At 37.6% G+C, this 24,763-nt stretch overlaps 1 protein-coding gene across 5 annotated transcripts in view; it reads right to left on the bottom strand.

Annotated features, from left to right (window-relative positions):
• LOC131426045 (glutamate receptor ionotropic, kainate 2) overlaps window positions 1-24,763 on the bottom strand; it is a 318,947-nt gene that overhangs the window by 34,225 nt on the left and 259,959 nt on the right. The window lies entirely within an intron of this gene.

Below are 24,763 nucleotides of genomic sequence, written 5' to 3'. Positions count from 1 at the left end.
CTTGCAGTGTAGCACCTCGCGATATATGCCGTCTCTTTTGATCCTACGCAGCGTACAAATTCTGGTACCTGGTAGATCAGCACTGGGTTGCTTTAGCACCTCTGTGCCTTTGCACCCCTTCGTCTTCGCACCTTTATGCGATGGCACCTCTGTGACTCGTCACTTCTATGCTCTCGCACCTCTGTGTCTCTACACCTCTGTGCGTATGAACGGGATGGCCTTCGTTGCTAGCTTTCCAGTCGGGAAACGCCCCGAATATTGCGTTTGCTATGGGCAGTTTAACTACCTGAAGCTTAGAATTGTCTCGGTAGCAGCCGTTAACTCACGAGCCAGTACAATCGAAACACAACCTCTTCGCTTGAATGGTTTTTACTGAATGTGACTTCTAGCCACTAGTTGAAAATAAGTTTATTTGACTTCAATAGTAGCAACCCGTAACTAGTTTTGATACCACCTAACCCAACTGTGTTGCAACAAGAGCACGAACATGTTTTTTTATGTTATACTGGTTAAAACAAGGTGACAGTAGTGTTTCTTTATAACGTAAACATTAAACTGACTATCATTTGTAAGTTATCGTTACTTGATTCTAACATATCTTTAATCACAGCTATGTTTTTAGCTACTAGTTGAAAAAAGGTTTATATTCCGTTGCGAAACCATTATAAATACGTTAACGTATATGTGAATCATTACTGTGAATTGATATAGCAATAACTTAGATATTATAAGATTATAACATATAATTTCTTCATTACTTCAGACAGTTATCGGTAAGTTTTCCCAACGTTATGATAACTAAAATGCAAACAAAACAACCTTTCTTGGCTTGAATATGGCGAACACAATATGGAGTCTCAAGAAGTGTATGAAACGTAAATAAAACCAGGATATTACTTTTTTCAAAACTACTTTTTACCGAAAATAGTGAAAGGCAGAAAAGTCATTTTTGTTCTATGCACTGTCATGAACACGAAGAGAATAATATAGGGATTGAACATCGATTGTGATAATATTATAGTTCTCATGATATATGAATTTAAAATGATGAGAAATCACTCTACTTGGAATAATTTTGAGCATTCTGAACATAGGGTTATTTTGTTGTTTAATTTTTATATCTTTATAAACAGATTTGGATTGAAGGCGCATAAAAAACAGTGAAATAAAATTGAATTCCGCTCGACAGTTTTTGGATCGTTGTGAAATTTGTACCTTGTATCAAGTTTGTTACTTGAAGTACTCTTCTTCTTTTTTATTGATGATAGAAAAGTATTCTGGATTCATTCAATGTTTATAATGTCGATGGTGACTAAGTTTCAACTAGTTTACTTGGAAACAAGTTATTTTCAAGCTATGGAAAAATAAGTTATTTCAGTATGGCATTACAACGTGACGACAACATATTTTTAGCCGACTTAACAACTAGTAAAAACTGCGCTTTTTGAGTCATGCAAGTGGTTAGATGTTAGTTACAATCACTCAAATATCTGGTTGCAAACTAGTCACAAACAAGCTAGCGTAACAAAAATTGTTACTTGGGCACTTATCATCCTATAATTCCGGAACCGGTAGTCGGATCCTAATAAATATCACACGAACAGTTTCCGAATTGGGTACCATGTCTTCAGACCTCACACACTCAGATCTGGATGAAACTTTGTACACGCTTTTTCTGTACGACAAACCATTTGTTTTGCACTAATAAGGTGACAAATTGTACTGAAGAATGACTTCTCAACAGGGCGGATGTACTTTTTTCGAAACGTTTTAGCTCAAAAACATTAAATTGCACCAAAGCTAGTGTCTTTTAAGAAGTTTTAGGATATCAATTGAACCTGGCTTAAAATAAGGTGAGTGGGTTATTTCACAGATAAAACCGGAGGATGTGAATACGAATAAAAGTTGGGCTTATTGACGACTAACATATGAAAGGGTGAATGCAAAAGACGGATAAGTGCAACTTAGTTTGGAAAATTTGTTTAGGTGTCTGTGAATGCAAAAACCGGAGAAAAACAAAAAGCAAACACCGGACTTGGATTTTGCAATGCAAGAATAGTTTATAAACATCTTTTTTAAAGAACCGGATAAATACCGGTTTTGAAAGAACAAGCTAAGTTTTTGTTAGACTTACATTCAAAGTTTTTTTGTCCGGTTCTTGAAACAAAAAAGGTTTTTAAACGATTCTTGCATTGCAAAATCCGAGTCCGGGTTTTGCTCTCAAAGGTTTCATCCGGTTTTTGTATTCAAAAATACATAAACGGATCTTTCAAACTAAGCTGCACTTATCCGAATTTTGCTATCAGCCGGTCATATCCTAAACATAAAATATTTTTTTGTAGATGGAAAACTTCGCATAAATCTTCGAAAATATTTGAATGGTTCTAAAAAGAATTCATCTGTGGAATTCATCCGATGTTTATAACTGTTGAATACTTATTGTCAGCATTTATTTATCTACATTAGAATCTTAATTCTGGACCAGGGTTCAGGAACTAGAACTGAATTCAAGTACTACCTTCGGATCCATTTGGGACATACTCAGAATGCAGTAGCAATAGTTAGGTTAGAAATCTAGATCATGAATTTGATTTATGAATTGAGTTACAGCTTTCTTTAACTGAACTTTTCTCTGAATTCAATTCTAGAACTTGAATTCCGAACCTACATTAAGTTTTGAATTCAGTTCCAGCATGCAGGTTCAAAATTATGAATCTAAATTCAGAAAATAAATTCTAAAATATAATTCAGTTCCAAAATTCAGATTCGGAGTTCAGATCTGTCATTTAGTTCCAGAATAGAGGTCTGAAAATCATATTATGAATTTTGTTCCGAATCGATATATATAAAAAAATTTTTGTTCCAATATTTTAAAATTGAATTTCTGGATCAGAATTGGGGATTCGAATTCCGAACATAAATTAAGGAACTAAGTTCAGTTCCGAAATCTAATCAAGAAACCAGCCCTAAAAATCTGAGCCTGGAATTAAATTCTGAGACTTAACTCTCAAACCAAATTTTAACCCTGAAATTAAGTTCAGAACTCGGGTTTAGAATTCAGCTCCAGAGTCCAAACCAAAATTTAGTTTCCGGAATCCAGATCTAGTGCTCCGAGGCTGAATGCGATTACTGATAATCTGTCGTTGTTGGTGCTACTGATTGAAGGCGGCTACTCCTTCAAGTCCTCACCACGATGTCCATTTCCGTGTAAAGCACATGAGGAAATGATCGATTTTCGACCATGATTCTCCATATGTTCCTGACAACCTCGAAACCTTCGTCGTCGCGGGTATGAGAAAGGCAAACAAACGTGAGTTTGGCTCATTGGTTTGAAATATTTGAGAAAACCTTATTTTTGGGTTACTTATGGTTATCTCACATTGTTGAAAATTCAATCATAAATTGCTGACCATATTTCTGATGGCATGGAGAAAAAATTATGTTGATGCGCTCAGTGCAACTCCAGATATTCACGATTAAGTTCTACCCAGGGCGAATTTTGAAAAGGCAACCAATAGTAAAGCAAGATGTATTCCCATCAAAACTATTGTTTTAATGTAAAATAAAAACAAGAAAGTAAATTTGGGCATAAACTAGCGGCCTTTTTTAATATGCGAACAGTTTTGAGCCTAGTTTGGATGAATTCTTAGGTTTTGCAATGTTGCTTTAAACGGCGGTTCGAAATTTTAAAGCATACTTAAACCTGTTTCTCCGGAACTGGAAGTCAGATTCCTAACTAAGTCGAAGTTCGTGAAAATCACCTCTGCCGTCTCTGATATAAACAAAACAGTTTCGTTTTTGAATTTTTGACCGAAAATTTCCTGTTTTTTCGGAACCGGGAACTAGAACGATAGTTCTCTCTTCTTATCAGAAGAAATAGAAGTAATCGATTCTGATTGGAGAGTATTTCAATATACTGTCCTAGATTTTTAGCAAATAGTAGAACCAGAACATACTCGTGATCTATGAAAATGTACACAAAAGTACAAATCAGGCGAAAGAAAAGTTGCTGAACTCGTCAGCATGTCATATATAGAAACATGCACTTGAAATTGAAATTTTCATACTCATCAACCTGTAATTTCGGACCAGGAAGTGGTATCTGGATGAAATTCGGTAGAGTTATTAGGTTATTGTAAGACCTTTCAATTGAACCTTAGCTTGTAAAAATAGGTCGAGCGATCTCCTCTCTTTTATTTTATTTTTCTTGCTAATTTTACCCACATGCAGCCGGAGCCGAAAGCCAGATCCGGATAAAATTCAATAGCAGGCTATGGGACTATAGGGTCTTTCGATTGAATCTAATACCGTTTTCGTTTATTGATCAGAGCAGCCCGAGAGCTGACCCAGAGTCGCCCAAACAACACGCATAGCGTTTTGGCTACCTGGGCAGTCATGGCCACCAGACGGCTACCAAAATTGATTCAGTAACGGTTGTCAAATCCAATTTGACAAAACAAAGTCGCCTGTATCTAAGTTAGCCGAGCGTTTTAATCTTCTCACCTTTGCTGAAAATGTCAAAGATTTTAATGTGGAAAAATCCTGGTAGATACGGTTGTATCGTTTGAGTTGTATATCTGGCAGCGGTGAGGCAGTCGGTCACCAGCATGTCTGCCAGCCATATTTTTCCAGCTGGCAGCGTTTAGTCAGCGATCTGGCAGCCATGCGTATGCGGGAACTTTTGATATGTTTGTTTTAGCAACCTGGGGTTGCTCTAGATCGGACTCCAATCGTGTAGTTTCGCTCTGAAAATTTTCTCGGGTCGCACCACGCATCCATGCGGGTTTGTTTATTTTTTTCTTATTTTCATGAGTTGTTGTTTAGGGCGCGTACCACGTGTTCGTTTCACTCGGAGTCAGAGTCGTCCGCGTGTAGGTTCAAAAACGAAAACGGTATAAGTAAAAATAAAATCGGTTATGCGGTTTCTGAAATAACCGAGTGATTTTTTTTTCACTTTAAATAGGTACAAAAAGGTATAGAAGTCGCTCAAACTTTGAAAAACTTTTCCGAGGCCCGGACCTCAGAGTTTCATATACCTCGACGAACCAAGCAAAGATCAGTGTGTGCAAAATAAAGAGCGGTGAATCTCAGAGATGGCTGGACCGATTTTGACCAAACTAGTTGCTAATGAATGTTTGTGGATCTATTGTTTTTGTTTTTGGATCTTGGATGATTACTTACCGAATTATACAAACTTTTATGTCAAAATTTGACAACAAAATATGTTTTGAGATTTCACTATCCAACAAGCCATATATTGTTAAAATCCGTCCATGTTTAACGGAGATATCGCTATTTTTGTTCAAGTGACTTTTTTCCCTATTCCACCAGTATGAGTTTGAAAAACAGAAAATGGTATACAATCCCTTAGGTGAATTTAACTGACTTGGGGTACTTCGATTTTTAAATTCCGGTCTCGAAAGTATCGGTAATAGAGACGCTCAATCGTTTTCTCAAAGAAGGCCAGAACGAATTTCATAAAAAAGAATTCAAATTAAAAGACTTATGGTCCACCATAAAATTGGTGAATTTTATCCGAATTCGACTTCCGATTCGGCAATTACAGGGTGATGATTTTTTTTGAAATTCATACCGTTATTGAAGATGATTATACCAAAAAATCTGCAAAGTTGGGCTCACAACCATTCCATTCCAATCATGGCCATGCTAACGATTTCGGGGTATGCTGATCCCTGAGTAGCTGTTCAGGAAGTACCGTAAATAATGACCCAAAACTCTAAAGTGGAACTCACATTGACATCTAATGAAATGCTTAAATGATTGTCACACGGAATAATTTTATGGTTTCATACAATTTCTCTTTCTCGCGTATATTTTCCTTGTTACTCCCGGACCTAAAAGTCAATCCGGATAAAATTCAATAGCAGGCTATAGGATCAAAAGAACTTGCATTTGAACTATGTCATGACACTCGGTTCTCCAAGCCTCGGTTCAAAAATCGGTTTTCACAGTGATTGCATAGACTTTCTATATGAGAGAGGTAAAAAATATACACTGGAAAAAAAGTTGAATGCGTTTTAATAAAATTTGAAAATTCACCGAGAATGCCTTCAATTTTTTCGCAATATTTTTCAAATAAATATAAGTTCTCACATAAATCTTGTGACACGAAATTTGAAGAACTAAGATTTCCATAAACTGGCGCCGGTTCGTCAAGTTCACTAATAAATTTAAAATCGAAATATTCAATTACCTAGAACTGGAAAAAAAGGTGCATTCCAACAAAATGTTGAGTTCTTTTCATATTATATCTGAATATCTCGAGCCTTCAACTCCGGTTCTCAACTCTGTACATATGGTTAGAAAGATTTAGGTTAAAACTTATATCAAAACAAACAAAATATTGTAAGAAATATAAGACAATTATGGATATTATAATTTGAGAAATCTTTTCTATATTTTTCTGAGTGTTCAATATATTTCCAGTAACATCTTGGACACCAAGTAACATTAACAACAAGTTACAACGATTTCAAGAAAGTGGATGGATTTTCTGTACGTTTCGTCTTTGACTCATCGGGCATAACTGTTATACCTCGAAGCAGTCCAACATGAACCGCTAAGCAGACGTAAAGTTTCTTTGTGTGCAGAACACTGTCTTTACTGACGTGTCGAACGACGTCAGTCACATCGATTTTATTTTAGGTCAGAGAAAAGAAAATAGTCGCCGAGAACTGAATCTGGCGAATATGGTGAAAGCAGTAGCCATTCGAAATCAGCCATTCATCGTAACGAGTAACATGTTATTTTTGATCTGATGAGAAAAAAAACACGACATCTATTTTCTAAACATTTTTGCTTGTTCAAGTGCAAAATTGGGAATGTATTTTTTTTATCAAAAAACAGTGTTGAATCAACAATATTTTTTAATTTTTTAATAATTTTCTAAAAGTAGCACAAAATGACATAAAATTTTGACAGATGATTTCCGTAACATGGCTTTTTCAATGTTGGACGGAATTTTAATTAGTGACACCATCTGTCTGTCCGACAGAGAAGTTATTGACCGACGTGTTAAGTAACGTCAAATTATTGCCTTAAATAGAGATTAAAAATTTTATCAGATATGGACAATGAACTGAATATTCATATAGTATCGGTAACTGCCACTAAGTTTGCAAATCAAAAACAAAAAACAAGTAGCTCACAAAGTTTTTTTTCCCATCCCCTTACTAAGAACTGTTCCGTGTTCGTAGCAAAATGGCCCACTTCTATTCTAGTTCGTTTACCAGCAATGCAAGTGAAAACTGTACTGCCAACGTGCTTTCCAGTAACGTTCTAACACTTAACGTATGAATACTGAAAATATCCTTAACAAGTAAAAGCAGGATAAGAGCTCAGCTTTAACATCAATATTTACAATAGGGGCTTCTGCTGCAGACAGACTGCAGATGCGTTGAGATCACCAACCGGCAGGCCGCAGCAGATATCAGCACCTTCACCGTGGAATGCTCAACGTTCGTATCTAAATATTTCACTGTGCTGAGAATAGCTCAGAGGTTTACAAAGGACCATTTCGAAAGACGTTCTCAAAGCATTTAATTTTGTTGAAAGGGCTTTGTCAACATACACATGTTTGAAGTTTTATCGAATGAAACTCAAGTTGATTGGAAATAGCTTCAGTGTGATTTATCATTACCTAAAATCATGTTAATGAGTGACTATTATATGACATCCGTTGTTGCTTACGAGTCTCAAAAAAAGTCGCTACGCTTTGGCTACACCACTGACGCAATTGAAGGAGAACCAAGATCGGGGTGGTACCGGAAAAGTTAGGAGAATTGGAATAACTTCGAAACCAACCAATAAACACAATTGAGGTTGGCAACAATTAGTCGTAGTAACCCGAGGATATTCGCCTCTTTTCTCTTGAATTATCACGTAGTCTTACTGATAGTACCCTCATTGTTTCTGCTGTTTGAACCGGAATGCTATTACGCCATGTGATAGGAAAAGCTATTTTCTCGATTGCCTCGAGTTGACCACGAACCGCAGCACATACATCGTAGACTCGTATCTCACGATGTGTGCACTATCTTTATGTAACCAGTCATCATAATTTATGATTTTCCTAAGCTTCGGTGCTTTATTACTGCGAAACAGTGTCCTTACAGAAAGGCAGGTCATTGTGGGCAGAAAATGCACTTTATCCCAGTCCGGTGCCAACGAAAAGTCATTAAGTAGGCGCTGTCCGGAAGAATGAACCGTGTTTATGAATAGTTCCAATCTCGTAGCTAAATAAAGGACGCGGTCGTCCAGATCAAGTAGGCGTGTAAATTATGCTGTTGAATTATGGCTATCAACGAATCTAATCGTTTTCTACAAGTGGTGATTTTAAGTTTGCTAACATCAAATATAATATGCAGGGGTCGTAATCGGCATTTTCATTATGTAGAACATGAAAAGTGTCTAGTGAAAAGTTTTCCACTCGTCTCGGTGATAGAAACAGTAGTACAATACAGTGTAGTGAACAATAAGACAATTTTAAAATGACCAAAGTTATAGAACAATAAACACTTGTACCGGATGTTCGACCAAAGTCAATCAGAAAAAGCAGTTGAAACCTAGTTGAATGGCAAAATGTACCTTGGCCTAAACATGGTACATGAACTGCAGTTAAACAAGCCTGATAACTCAATATGCATAATGTTCTATGCCGAATACGACGCGAAGCAAAAAAATAAAGGCAACAGCAATGTCAAGTATTACGTACACGAGTATACGGATGACAATGCCCAAGAACAGCGAAATCTTTTCTGTACATCCAAAGCTCTATTTCCGAACTAAAGTCGAATCAGTTCGTAAAACGAAGTTTACGTTACTTGGAATTAACTTTTTTATTTATGACTAATTGATCAGTCCGTGATCTTAATTTTTCGTTTTTTCCAACAGTATTACAGTGTATGTGAACGCAAACGTTCAACCAATACTACAGTACATTTTCGAACTCATCTGAAAGATTGTGTAAGTTAGAAGCATGTTAAATTTTAATAAATTTTACTTTTTTTACTGGTATCTTTTGGCAACACTGTTTTTGACAGATCACACGAGAATCGTGTCTTGTTCAGTTTGGTCAATAATTTAATCAGGAATCGACTTACAACGTCTAAAATTTGGTGAATGGGCACTGGCAAAGTTGGAGGAAGATCCACTTTTTTATCGAAAAATTGTGTCCAGCGACGAAGCTCATTTCTGGTTGAAAGGATACGTCGATAAACAAAATTGCCCCAACTGGAGTGAAGACCAGCCAGAAGCATTGCAACAATGCATCCCAAAAAGTTACTGTTTGGTGTGGATTATGAGCCGGTGGTATCATTTTCTTCAAAGGTGACCGTGCTACCGTGTGATGACAGACGATTTTTTTTGCCCAAAATGGAAGAATTGAACATGCTAGCTATGTGGTTTCAACAAGACGGTGACACATCCCACACGGCACGCGAAACAATGACCAAATTGAGAGCCACCTGAATTTATCTCATTTTTTGGGCCCGTGAATTGGCCGAGTAGATCGTGTGATTCAACGCCTTTGGACTATTTCTTGTGGGGCCATGGTAAGGCTCGTGTCTACAAGGATAATCCAGCAACGATTGACGCACTGGAAGGCAATATTGAAGCATTTATTCGTTAAATACCGGCCGATATGCTGGAGAGTGTGCCAAAATTTGAAAATGATTCAGTCATTAAATTATATTTCTATCGTTCTATCTATTCCAATAAAAATTTTAATTTTCTCAAATTTTTTTTGTGTTGTTTTTTTTTTAATCAAATCCTTTAATTCTTAAAAATTCACCCTTTATAAAATAAATTTTCTGTTAGTTCAATCCAAGATGCATTCTCATTCATTAAATTGTGCATTATTAGTCATCTTAAAACTTATTACAGTTGCTTAACTAGGCTGCATGAAGAAACTACGAACTTTTGAGTTTACTCCAGCCATTAAAGTCTATGCAGATTTCTCTGTAGCCAATTTAGCTACTTTCGTACAAGATTTTCGATTTTTTTTCTATAGTTGTAGCTTGTTGTTGTTGTTGTTTATGTTGAGAGATACAACATGGACTCCATTCGCTCTGTACCATTCCAAAACATCTTTGGCGTAGTGACAAGATGCCAAATTAGGCCAGCATAGCGAGGGAGCGCCATGGCTGCGTAGAAATGGTAACAATCGCTTTTTGAGATATTTTTCACGGTGTATTTCTTTGTGTACCGTTCCCGTAGCGAAGAAATTTTGGCTTGTTCGACCCACATCTGAATATTGTCTGCCAAATCAAATTTTTTTTTGGGACACTGTGCCTTTTTCTTCGTCCTGAAATGCTCCTTTATGCCGTTCCGGTGCATGACAGTTCAAAAAGACACTCTGGGAAGCTGTTTAAAGTCTTCCAGCATAGAAGCTTCATCGTTCTTTGTCAAATATCCGTGATACATTTTTCGTATCCGGGTTTTAGCTGTCACATTCTGTTTATCATCACTGTTCGGTACAGTTTTCTCCATGAACAATTTTATACTGACCTTGCCATTGGAGACATTTTTGGCATTAAAATGCCTTACTCTTCACTATACGGGGCCGGGGGTCAATTAAAAGTTTCAATAATAGCCGCGTTACCCTTTTTTCGTCATAATTTTGAACGGTAATAACTCAGTCATTTGATAATGGATTGATATAATTTAACAACCAATCGTTTTGGAAACTTTTAACTTAAACATGTATGACAACGTCGTTTCAGTATTTCAATAGCATACTGTTGAAAAAATGGTTAGAATTGACTTATGTTTTCATCCACCAATCCCAGCTGACCAAATTGATGTCATTTTCTTGTTCGGCATAGGAGGCTTTGCGTCATGCGTAAAAACACCGAATCATTCTGCGTAGTTCGAAGAAGAATCTATAAATATATGCTGCAAATCATTTCTTGATTTCAGTTGATGCTTGACTGCGAATGAAACAAGTAGCTCGTCCAGTGAGGTGATGACTAACATAGATTGTATATGCGTTCGTTGGATTGTCGCTTTTGCTAACTCTCCACTGTATGAGGCTGGGTGTCAGTTTAAAAAAATGCAAAAATAATCGCGTAATCTTTTTATATCATAATTTTGAACGCTTAGAACTCAATCATTTTTGATGAATTTATATAATTCAACTACCAATCGATTCGTAAATATTTAACTTAAACTTATGCGGTAACGTCATTTAAGCATTTCAATTGCATACCATTGAAAGATTGGATTGAATTGATCTATTTTCACGAGCCAATGACCCAATTATTGATAAATTTTCCTCATTTAACTTGATTCGAAAAAGTTTGAAAGTGTTTTAATTTGTCAACGGGTAGTTTGCATACTGAAATCTCCATTTACATACGAACAACACGGTGGCGCCTAAATAAATTCTGTATAAAGTTGTGTTATGATGATAATCATAGATAATTATTTTTCATTAAATTTGGATAAATACAAAGAACTATCTTTCGGCATAATCCCTCAGACCCTATTATTGAACCAAACAATAATCGTGTAATCTAATTGAATAGTTAGAAATTTATTTAGTTGAATAAAGCATAATATTTTAATCTAATCTTGCTTCCAAGAATCTTAAAGAAGGGATCCAGACTAAGTGTAGCAAAACTAATGCAATGCAAATCGTTATCCAGTATCGATTTGAGCAAGCTGTTGTCCCACCAGGAATAAAACGCTTCAAAAGATTAGGAACTTAGTACAAATAAGTTGCACCAATTCACATATATAGAATTATCAGATGCAATAAAATACAATATTAGAGATAAACTCAAGACAAGCTGATCTGCGATGTTACATGTATAATTAAAATCCTTACTAAACTCGGGCTACCGCTAGTTTCAGCTGTGTGGGATATGATATATCAAAGAAGGCGTTGGAATAAACGCGTAGAAGAATCAACAGTGAGTTGCCTCACATTTGGAATCAGACAGTCTTCAAGGTAAGTCCAATCATATATTTACTGGTCCCGTATGTTGGGTGATTCTCTGGAGATATTAGCAATTCACATTGGCGACCATGGCAGCAATTCTGTCTTAAAACCTGCGATAAAAAGAAACATTTACATAAAATAAATGCTTTGTAAATGAGGATCACCCAACATCAAATGAGAAAAATTAATAAGAAACAAAAGTTTCCGTGCCACGAATGCTCCAGAATGGGCACACGTATCGAGCGTGGTTAGATACAAAAGAACTTGCTTTTGTATAGCTTTCGCAACGTTTACCACGTGCATATAGTAAATTATTTGGATTGGGACAACCAATTTTCAATTTACTATACAAAAAAAAAAACTGGCGCCATCAAAATGCGTGGTTCGAGACGACCGCTAGCGTGCACCTGTGGTGATGATCGGGATGACCACCGTTGTTGGAAAAAAGTCGCATGGTTCGGGACGGCCATGAAATATCAACAGTATGCAGTAACCTTAACAACGTAAACAGTTAATGGTTACCATAGTAACGAACTGGTGTAATACTAGAATTTCTACAATTCTTATGTGCAAAGCTTTGTCGGGACGACTAACAAGATACAAAATTACAAGCGAAGTTCGAGACGACCGTATAGTGGCAAATGTGGCGTTGTTCGGGATGACCGCAAAGCGACAAGAGTGGCGTTGTTCGAGACGACCGCCAATAATGAAAATGTGCCATATGATTCGGGACGATCACGTGGTATCAATAATTCACAGTTTCCATAGAAACGCGAAGTTTGTTGTTACCATAACAACGACAACGAGTCCATCGTTGTTATTTTTTTTTCTTCGCAACGAAAAATTATAGTCAGAATGAATGATTTAAAAACATCTGTTTCATTGTGTTGCAGAATTTGCACGGTGACTTCAAACATTTTACGTTTAAATCATGTCAGGATCGGATTGGGTTTCTCCTCGCGAGAGTGATTATGAAAACGACACCGATATGGAGAGCGATATCCTTTCCTCGTCCATCGAATCGTAAGTGTAAATGAATCTATTTATTTTGCTCTCTTCGTTCATTGGTTCATTCTAACTCATAGTGGTTCAGCGGAAGTTTGTGAGTCCGAACAGAGTGACACTGATGGATCAGAAGACGTCAGAATGCCTGCGACAATCGAGAAGTCGGGACAAACAGAGATTCAGAACAGCAATAGTTCTGTTCCATTGCAAACTAGTTCTACAGAATCGGATGCACGCAATGCTGATGTATCCTATAACATCGATAAAGAAGTCACAAATGAACGACTCAATCGTATGGAAAGAATATTGACCCAGTTAGTGGAATCATTACACCCAAAAAACCAACGGCCTCTGTTAAACAACGATGCTGATAAAAGTTGGAGTTGCGCTCGTAATGCAGCAAACTCAGCCATTTCAACCGAGACAGGTAGTATTCATTGGGAACACATAAAGCCTTTTCCCCCCAACGTACCGGCAAACAAAATGTGGGAAACGTGGAGTCGCTATATCGAAAATTTCGAAATAGCATCCTCACTGAGCAACGCACGAGATCCCGTCCGTCGTACACAACTGTTGTATATCTCCATGGGAGAACAATTACAGAATATTGTACAAGCTGCAAAACTAAGACCCAGTCTCGAGGATCCAAACTGCTATTCGATTCTGGTAGGAAATATAGAAAGTTACTTGCGGTCAATGATCGATACAGCAGCAGAGCACGAAGCTTTTTCCGGGATGCACCAAGAAAAGAATGAAACCGTGGTTTCATTTCATGCACGGTTAATGGGAAAGGTTAGACTGTGCGGCTACAGTGAATCGGATCAAGAGCGATTCGTTCGAGCGCAAATGTTAAAAGGAATGACTAATCGTGATCTCGCTAAGGCGGCAAGAACATATGGACATGACATAAACTTTTTGGTTCAATCTGCTACGCGAGAAGAGGCCTATAAAGCCGAAACTGTAATGCAGGATAGCTTGAATGTTGCAGCGGTGAGTAGAAATGGAAAAAAAAAAATAATCAACTCGAATCGAAAGCGGCAAATAAGTGAAGAAGGTTCGAAGTCACTTACAAAACGCAGTTATAGTAGCGACAATCGAGGCGAAGGAAGAAGGAAACGCTGTTCCAGGTGCAACCGTCATGCTCACAAGAATTCACCTTGCCCCGCAATTAATCGTACATGTAATACATGTGGATTGAGAGGTCATTTTTCCGTGACTTGTCGAAAAAAGCGAGTAGACCAAATTCAGGCCAGGATCGATCAGACTGAGTCTAATGACGAAGAAGATAAAACGCAGGTATGAATATTTAACTATAATAAAATAAAGAATATCAAGTAGTTAGTAACTTGTTTCTCATTTTTTTGTTGGCTGCTCTCACCCCAATTCTTGTAGCAAGTAAATAGTCTCTCGATCAATGACGTAATAGTTGATTGCCGTGTAGGTGAAGCTTGCATTATTAAGTTTTTAATCGACTCTGGATCAGATGTAAATGTCATTGGCGGGAACGACTGGATTCAGTTAAAAGAGAAATATGAACTAGGAATTGTAAAATTAGAACCAATTAAAATTACAGAGCATCAAAATTTACGAGCCTACGCCTCATCGCAACCAATGAAAGTTGCTGTCGTATTCAGAGCTAAAATAGAACCAGTTACAGTAGGAAAACCACCAGTGCTTGCCGAATTCGTAGTCATTAATGAGGGACGTCGTTCACTTCTTGGTAGATCAACTGCAAGTGACATGCGTTTGTTACTAGTTGGAGCTTCCGTGAACAATTGCGAGAAATCATGTCCAAGCGAGTTATTTCCAAAAATGCCAAATGTAAAAGTAAAGTTCAGCATTGATAAATCAATCCCTCCAGTAAGAAATGCGTATTACAATGTTCCGGCAGCTTATCGAGAGGGAGCAAGGAAACGTTTGCAATGCATGGAATCGCAAGGCATAATTGAAAAAGTCAAACATGCACCAGAGTGGATCAGTGGAATGTCAGCTGTTGCAAAAGGAAAGGGGGATTTCCGCTTAGTAGTAAACATGCGCGCCCCAAATAAGGCAATCAAACGAGAATACTTTCGACTTCCACTAATTGATGAGATGAAAGTAAAACTGCATGGAGCTAAATATTTTTCCAAATTGGATTTAACTAGTGCCTTTTATCATCTTGAATTGTCAAAAGAATCTCGAGAACTGACAACATTCATTTCTGAAAGCGGAATGTATCGATTCACCAGGCTCATGTTTGGTGTCAATTGCGCTCCTGAAATCTTCCAAAGAGAAATGACAAGAATTTTGAAGGAGGTGAAAAATATCATAATTTACATCGATGATTTTCTCGTATATGCAGAAAATTTAATCGAACTTCGTAACACCGTTGCGCAAGTATTACAAATACTTCGAGCAAACAATTTAACACTAAATATGGCAAAATGTGAACTGGATAAGACGTGTATCGATTTTTTGGGTCATGTGTTAGATCAAAATGGCTTCCATATTAATGAAAGCAAAATAAGAGACATACAGAAGTTTCGACAACCTGCTACTGCATCCGAATTACGAAGCTTTCTCGGCCTTGCGTCATTCATAAGTCCTTATATTAAGCAATTTTCTGACATTACTAGTCCATTATGGGCTGTCGCTACAACGAATACCTGGAAATGGGGATTGGAGCAAAAGAAAGCGTTCGAGTGCACTAAAGAAAAGATCATCCATTGTACCAACACACTGGGTTATTTTTCAGAAAATGACAAAACTGTGCTATACACAGATGCTTCTCCTGTTGCGCTTGGAGCTGTACTGGTTCAGGAAAATAAATATAAAACACCTCGCATAATCAGTTTTGCATCCAAAGCTTTAACAACAACAGAAAAAAAATATGCACAAAACCAACGAGAAGCACTGGGCGCTGTGTGGGGTGTTGAACGGTTTTCGTACTTTCTTCTCGGAAGAGATTTTGTGCTACGCACCGATGCAAAAGGAATAACGTTTATCTTGGAACGGCAGCGCGAAGATTCGAAAAGAGCTTTGACCAGAGCAGACGGATGGGCACTAAGATTGAGTCCATATAGCTACACAGTGGAATACGTACGGGGCAGAGATAATATAGCTGATCCATCATCACGGTTATATGATGGTATTGATGGACCATTTGAAGAAGATAATAGCCCCTGGGAAGTAGCAACACTAGAAGCTAACTCTGTAAAATTTCTTACTGAACAAGAACTGAAAGAAGCAACTGCAGGTGATGAGCAGTTACAACAAGTAGCCATTGCACTAGAATCCGGTAAATGGCCAAAACACCTTCGAAGATTTCAATTAGTATCGACTGATCTTTCAATTCATGATGGTATCATCACTAAAAATGGCTGTGCAGTAATACCTCTAAAACTCCGGGAAAAAACGTTAGAGGTATCCCATACAGGGCACCCACTAGCGGCCAAGCTGAAGAGTATATTGCGAGAGCGTGTATGGTGGCCAGGTATGCCAACTGATGCAGAAAAATGGGTATCGTCTTGCGAAGTATGTGCAGTTAACGGCAGACCAGAAAAACCGACTCCGATGAACAGAATTTTGGCCCCGAAAACAGTATGGGAAACTATAGCGCTGGATTTTAACGGACCGTATCAAAGATTCGGGGGGATTTCTGTTTTAGTTATAGTGGACTATCGCTCTCGATATTTAATCGCTCGAGCAGTAAAGTCTACTTGTTTCGAAATCACTAAGCGCATCCTTGAAGAAATTTTTCAAAGAGAAGGGTTTCCAAAAAGCATTAAAACAGATAACGGTCCTCCGTTCAGTGGAGAAGACTATAGAAACTATTGCACAGAGAGAGGAATTAACACTATATATTCAACACCATTGTTTCCTCAACAAAATGGTCTTGTTGAAAACTATATGAAAATTATTAACAAAGCAATGGCTATAGCATCTGCTAATGGAACAAACTTCCAGATAGAACTACAAGACGCGATCAATGCTCACAACGCAGCATCCCATGCAATTACCAAAATTCCACCGGAAGAAGTAATGCTTGGTCGTAAGATCAAGCGTGGTCTTCCTCTTCTTTGTCACACTAGGACTAATCACAATGAAAAATTATTAGACGCATTGGATAAAAAAGCCAAATTACAGGCAAAATATCGCGAAGACACAAAACGCTGCGCAAGGAAGTGTAAAATTCTGCCAGGGGATAACGTAATTATCGAACGAATTACACGCGCTAAAGGAGATTCAAGATTTAGTACAAAACGTTACACGGTGTTAAAAGAAACAAACGGTAATCTGCTCTTAAGCGATAAGGAAGGTCAAATATTAAGACGACACGTTTCCCAGACAAAAAAAGTTGGCTTATGGCGGGGAAAAGAAAAACAAAAACAGAATGTATTGGAAAAACAAATTCGACCGAGTAGAGAACATAAAGTTCCGGATTACTTACGGAATTATGTTTTAGTAATTGAAAAAGAAATGGCTTATCATAAGGTTCAAAAGATGAACGGCTAAAAAAAAAAGTAAAATAAGGAAAAATACATACGTTTCTGGTGTACGAAAAAAACATTTTTGTATTCCATTTCTTTTTTTTTTTTTTTTTTTTTCTCAGATTGCATATTTCCTTCGTTATTTGTATATACAAATATATTGTGATTCCCACTATCAGAATACTACTCGAAGAAACCTAGTAACGAAAAAAAATATATACTAAATAATAAATAAATAAACTAACCTTTATTGAAAAATAAGCAGCAGACGCGAAACTGTTTATTAACCGTTAACATTTTACATTGAATAAACGACAGTTGTCATTAACTGTCATTTTCGGTCGCATTCAGAGATAACGTTGCCAGGTATACCGATTTATCGGTATATATACAAATATTTGACCTCTATACCGCAATACAGATATGTACTCCCAAAATACCGATAATTCACAGATCGTACAGATAAATACCGATTTTCGTTGATAGCATAAATAGACAGGAGAAAAGGTTGCTACGAGTCCTTTCTGAGATTCTGATACCGATATGATACAGATAGATTTTTGTGCCGAATACTGATTTTTAGAAAAATGACCTGGCAACGCTGTTCAGAGAATTATTTTCAGGAAATGTATGTGTATGCCCTGCAAAACTTTCGAACATCACAGTGACGTTAATAAGCAAGGGTGTAAAAACATAATACAAATAAAAAAGGGCAATATTTGAGTCTCACATTATTTGCACATGATTCAATTCCCATTTGCATCAATTTCATGGTTTTTTTTTAAATAATAATAATAAATAAAAAATTATGACATATTAAGATATGTTAATTTTTTTTCCGGGAGGAGAAGGGAAATGTGGGATATGATATATCAAAGAAGGCGTTGGAATAAACGCGTAGAAGAATCAACAGTGAGTTGCCTCACATTTGGAATCAGACAGTCTTCAAGGTAAGTCCAATCATATATTTACTGGTCCCGTATGTTGGGTGATTCTCTGGAGATATTAGCAATTCACATTGGCGACCATGGCAGCAATTCTGTCTTAAAACCTGCGATAAAAAGAAACATTTACATAAAATAAATGCTTTGTAAATGAGGATCACCCAACATCAAATGAGAAAAATTAATAAGAAACAAAAGTTTCCGTGCCACGAATGCTCCAGAATGGGCACACGTATCGAGCGTGGTTAGATACAAAAGAACTTGCTTTTGTATAGCTTTCGCAACGTTTACCACGTGCATATAGTAAATTATTTGGATTGGGACAACCAATTTTCAATTTACTATACAAAAAAAAAAACTGGCGCCATCAAAATGCGTGGTTCGAGACGACCGCTAGCGTGCACCTGTGGTGATGATCGGGATGACCACCGTTGTTGGAAAAAAGTCGCATGGTTCGGGACGGCCATGAAATATCAACAGTATGCAGTAACCTTAACAACGTAAACAGTTAATGGTTACCATAGTAACGAACTGGTGTAATACTAGAATTTCTACAATTCTTATGTGCAAAGCTTTGTCGGGACGACTAACAAGATACAAAATTACAAGCGAAGTTCGAGACGACCGTATAGTGGCAAATGTGGCGTTGTTCGGGATGACCGCAAAGCGACAAGAGTGGCGTTGTTCGAGACGACCGCCAATAATGAAAATGTGCCATATGATTCGGGACGATCACGTGGTATCAATAATTCACAGTTTCCATAGAAACGCGAAGTTTGTTGTTACCATAACAACGACAACGAGTCCATCGTTGTTATTTTTTTTTCTTCGCAACGAAAAATTATAGTCAGAATGAATGATTTAAAAACATCTGTTTCATTGTGTTGCAGAATTTGCACGGTGACTTCAAACATTTTACGTTTAAATCATGTCAGGATCGGATTGGGTTTCTCCTCGCGAGAGTGATTATGAAAACGACACCGATATGGAGAGCGATATCCTTTCCTCGTCCATCGAATCGTAAGTGTAAATGAATCTATTTATTTTGCTCTCTTCGTTCATTGGTTCATTCTAACTCATAGTGGTTCAGCGGAAGTTTGTGAGTCCGAACAGAGTGACACTGATGGATCAGAAGACGTCAGAATGCCTGCGACAATCGAGAAGTCGGGACAAACAGAGATTCAGAACAGCAATAGTTCTGTTCCATTGCAAACTAGTTCTACAGAATCGGATGCACGCAATGCTGATGTATCCTATAACATCGATAAAGAAGTCACAAATGAACGACTCAATCGTATGGAAAGAATATTGACCCAGTTAGTGGAATCATTACACCCAAAAAACCAACGGCCTCTGTTAAACAACGATGCTGATAAAAGTTGGAGTTGCGCTCGTAATGCAGCAAACTCAGCCATTTCAACCGAGACAGGTAGTATTCATTGGGAACACATAAAGCCTTTTCCCCCCAACGTACCGGCAAACAAAATGTGGGAAACGTGGAGTCGCTATATCGAAAATTTCGAAATAGCATCCTCACTGAGCAACGCACGAGATCCCGTCCGTCGTACACAACTGTTGTATATCTCCATGGGAGAACAATTACAGAATATTGTACAAGCTGCAAAACTAAGACCCAGTCTCGAGGATCCAAACTGCTATTCGATTCTGGTAGGAAATATAGAAAGTTACTTGCGGTCAATGATCGATACAGCAGCAGAGCACGAAGCTTTTTCCGGGATGCACCAAGAAAAGAATGAAACCGTGGTTTCATTTCATGCACGGTTAATGGGAAAGGTTAGACTGTGCGGCTACAGTGAATCGGATCAAGAGCGATTCGTTCGAGCGCAAATGTTAAAAGGAATGACTAATCGTGATCTCGCTAAGGCGGCAAGAACATATGGACATGACATAAACTTTTTGGTTCAATCTGCTACGCGAGAAGAGGCCTATAAAGCCGAAACTGTAATGCAGGATAGCTTGAATGTTGCAGCGGTGAGTAGAAATGGAAAAAAAAAAATAATCAACTCGAATCGAAAGCGGCAAATAAGTGAAGAAGGTTCGAAGTCACTTACAAAACGCAGTTATAGTAGCGACAATCGAGGCGAAGGAAGAAGGAAACGCTGTTCCAGGTGCAACCGTCATGCTCACAAGAATTCACCTTGCCCCGCAATTAATCGTACATGTAATACATGTGGATTGAGAGGTCATTTTTCCGTGACTTGTCGAAAAAAGCGAGTAGACCAAATTCAGGCCAGGATCGATCAGACTGAGTCTAATGACGAAGAAGATAAAACGCAGGTATGAATATTTAACTATAATAAAATAAAGAATATCAAGTAGTTAGTAACTTGTTTCTCATTTTTTTGTTGGCTGCTCTCACCCCAATTCTTGTAGCAAGTAAATAGTCTCTCGATCAATGACGTAATAGTTGATTGCCGTGTAGGTGAAGCTTGCATTATTAAGTTTTTAATCGACTCTGGATCAGATGTAAATGTCATTGGCGGGAACGACTGGATTCAGTTAAAAGAGAAATATGAACTAGGAATTGTAAAATTAGAACCAATTAAAATTACAGAGCATCAAAATTTACGAGCCTACGCCTCATCGCAACCAATGAAAGTTGCTGTCGTATTCAGAGCTAAAATAGAACCAGTTACAGTAGGAAAACCACCAGTGCTTGCCGAATTCGTAGTCATTAATGAGGGACGTCGTTCACTTCTTGGTAGATCAACTGCAAGTGACATGCGTTTGTTACTAGTTGGAGCTTCCGTGAACAATTGCGAGAAATCATGTCCAAGCGAGTTATTTCCAAAAATGCCAAATGTAAAAGTAAAGTTCAGCATTGATAAATCAATCCCTCCAGTAAGAAATGCGTATTACAATGTTCCGGCAGCTTATCGAGAGGGAGCAAGGAAACGTTTGCAATGCATGGAATCGCAAGGCATAATTGAAAAAGTCAAACATGCACCAGAGTGGATCAGTGGAATGTCAGCTGTTGCAAAAGGAAAGGGGGATTTCCGCTTAGTAGTAAACATGCGCGCCCCAAATAAGGCAATCAAACGAGAATACTTTCGACTTCCACTAATTGATGAGATGAAAGTAAAACTGCATGGAGCTAAATATTTTTCCAAATTGGATTTAACTAGTGCCTTTTATCATCTTGAATTGTCAAAAGAATCTCGAGAACTGACAACATTCATTTCTGAAAGCGGAATGTATCGATTCACCAGGCTCATGTTTGGTGTCAATTGCGCTCCTGAAATCTTCCAAAGAGAAATGACAAGAATTTTGAAGGAGGTGAAAAATATCATAATTTACATCGATGATTTTCTCGTATATGCAGAAAATTTAATCGAACTTCGTAACACCGTTGCGCAAGTATTACAAATACTTCGAGCAAACAATTTAACACTAAATATGGCAAAATGTGAACTGGATAAGACGTGTATCGATTTTTTGGGTCATGTGTTAGATCAAAATGGCTTCCATATTAATGAAAGCAAAATAAGAGACATACAGAAGTTTCGACAACCTGCTACTGCATCCGAATTACGAAGCTTTCTCGGCCTTGCGTCATTCATAAGTCCTTATATTAAGCAATTTTCTGACATTACTAGTCCATTATGGGCTGTCGCTACAACGAATACCTGGAAATGGGGATTGGAGCAAAAGAAAGCGTTCGAGTGCACTAAAGAAAAGATCATCCATTGTACCAACACACTGGGTTATTTTTCAGAAAATGACAAAACTGTGCTATACACAGATGCTTCTCCTGTTGCGCTTGGAGCTGTACTGGTTCAGGAAAATAAATATAAAACACCTCGCATAATCAGTTTTGCATCCAAAGCTTTAACAACAACAGAAAAAAAATATGCACAAAACCAACGAGAAGCACTGGGCGCTGTGTGGGGTGTTGAACGGTTTTCGTACTTTCTTCTCGGAAGAGATTTTGTGCTACGCACCGATGCAAAAGGAATAACGTTTATCTTGGAACGGCAGCGCGAAGATTCGAAAAGAGCTTTGACCAGAGCAGACGGATGGGCACTAAGATTGAGTCCATATAGCTACACAGTGGAATACGTACGGGGCAGAGATAATATAGCTGATCCATCATCACGGTTATATGATGGTATTGATGGACCATTTGAAGAAGATAATAGCCCCTGGGAAGTAGCAACACTAGAAGCTAACTCTGTAAAATTTCTTACTGAACAAGAACTGAAAGAAGCAACTGCAGGTGATGAGCAGTTACAACAAGTAGCCATTGCACTAGAATCCGGTAAATGGCCAAAACACCTTCGAAGATTTCAATTAGTATCGACTGATCTTTCAATTCATGATGGTATCATCACTAAAAATGGCTGTGCAGTAATACCTCTAAAACTCCGGGAAAAAACGTTAGAGGTATCCCATACAGGGCACCCACTAGCGGCCAAGCTGAAGAGTATATTGCGAGAGCGTGTATGGTGGCCAGGTATGCCAACTGATGCAGAAAAATGGGTATCGTCTTGCGAAGTATGTGCAGTTAACGGCAGACCAGAAAAACCGACTCCGATGAACAGAATTTTGGCCCCGAAAACAGTATGGGAAACTATAGCGCTGGATTTTAACGGACCGTATCAAAGATTCGGGGGGATTTCTGTTTTAGTTATAGTGGACTATCGCTCTCGATATTTAATCGCTCGAGCAGTAAAGTCTACTTGTTTCGAAATCACTAAGCGCATCCTTGAAGAAATTTTTCAAAGAGAAGGGTTTCCAAAAAGCATTAAAACAGATAACGGTCCTCCGTTCAGTGGAGAAGACTATAGAAACTATTGCACAGAGAGAGGAATTAACACTATATATTCAACACCATTGTTTCCTCAACAAAATGGTCTTGTTGAAAACTATATGAAAATTATTAACAAAGCAATGGCTATAGCATCTGCTAATGGAACAAACTTCCAGATAGAACTACAAGACGCGATCAATGCTCACAACGCAGCATCCCATGCAATTACCAAAATTCCACCGGAAGAAGTAATGCTTGGTCGTAAGATCAAGCGTGGTCTTCCTCTTCTTTGTCACACTAGGACTAATCACAATGAAAAATTATTAGACGCATTGGATAAAAAAGCCAAATTACAGGCAAAATATCGCGAAGACACAAAACGCTGCGCAAGGAAGTGTAAAATTCTGCCAGGGGATAACGTAATTATCGAACGAATTACACGCGCTAAAGGAGATTCAAGATTTAGTACAAAACGTTACACGGTGTTAAAAGAAACAAACGGTAATCTGCTCTTAAGCGATAAGGAAGGTCAAATATTAAGACGACACGTTTCCCAGACAAAAAAAGTTGGCTTATGGCGGGGAAAAGAAAAACAAAAACAGAATGTATTGGAAAAACAAATTCGACCGAGTAGAGAACATAAAGTTCCGGATTACTTACGGAATTATGTTTTAGTAATTGAAAAAGAAATGGCTTATCATAAGGTTCAAAAGATGAACGGCTAAAAAAAAAAGTAAAATAAGGAAAAATACATACGTTTCTGGTGTACGAAAAAAACATTTTTGTATTCCATTTCTTTTTTTTTTTTTTTTTTTTTTTTCTCAGATTGCATATTTCCTTCGTTATTTGTATATACAAATATATTGTGATTCCCACTATCAGAATACTACTCGAAGAAACCTAGTAACGAAAAAAAATATATACTAAATAATAAATAAATAAACTAACCTTTATTGAAAAATAAGCAGCAGACGCGAAACTGTTTATTAACCGTTAACATTTTACATTGAATAAACGACAGTTGTCATTAACTGTCATTTTCGGTCGCATTCAGAGATAACGTTGCCAGGTATACCGATTTATCGGTATATATACAAATATTTGACCTCTATACCGCAATACAGATATGTACTCCCAAAATACCGATAATTCACAGATCGTACAGATAAATACCGATTTTCGTTGATAGCATAAATAGACAGGAGAAAAGGTTGCTACGAGTCCTTTCTGAGATTCTGATACCGATATGATACAGATAGATTTTTGTGCCGAATACTGATTTTTAGAAAAATGACCTGGCAACGCTGTTCAGAGAATTATTTTCAGGAAATGTATGTGTATGCCCTGCAAAACTTTCGAACATCACAGTGACGTTAATAAGCAAGGGTGTAAAAACATAATACAAATAAAAAAGGGCAATATTTGAGTCTCACATTATTTGCACATGATTCAATTCCCATTTGCATCAATTTCATGGTTTTTTTTTAAATAATAATAATAAATAAAAAATTATGACATATTAAGATATGTTAATTTTTTTTCCGGGAGGAGAAGGGAAATGTGGGATATGATATATCAAAGAAGGCGTTGGAATAAACGCGTAGAAGAATCA

The sequence above is a fragment of the Malaya genurostris genome, chromosome 1 (genome assembly GCF_030247185.1).
Source record: "Malaya genurostris strain Urasoe2022 chromosome 1, Malgen_1.1, whole genome shotgun sequence".
NCBI classification, from domain to species: Eukaryota; Metazoa; Arthropoda; class Insecta; order Diptera; family Culicidae; genus Malaya; species Malaya genurostris.
The sequence above is the reverse complement of the archived record's forward strand: the minus strand, read 5'-3'. Positions and strand labels throughout refer to the sequence as shown.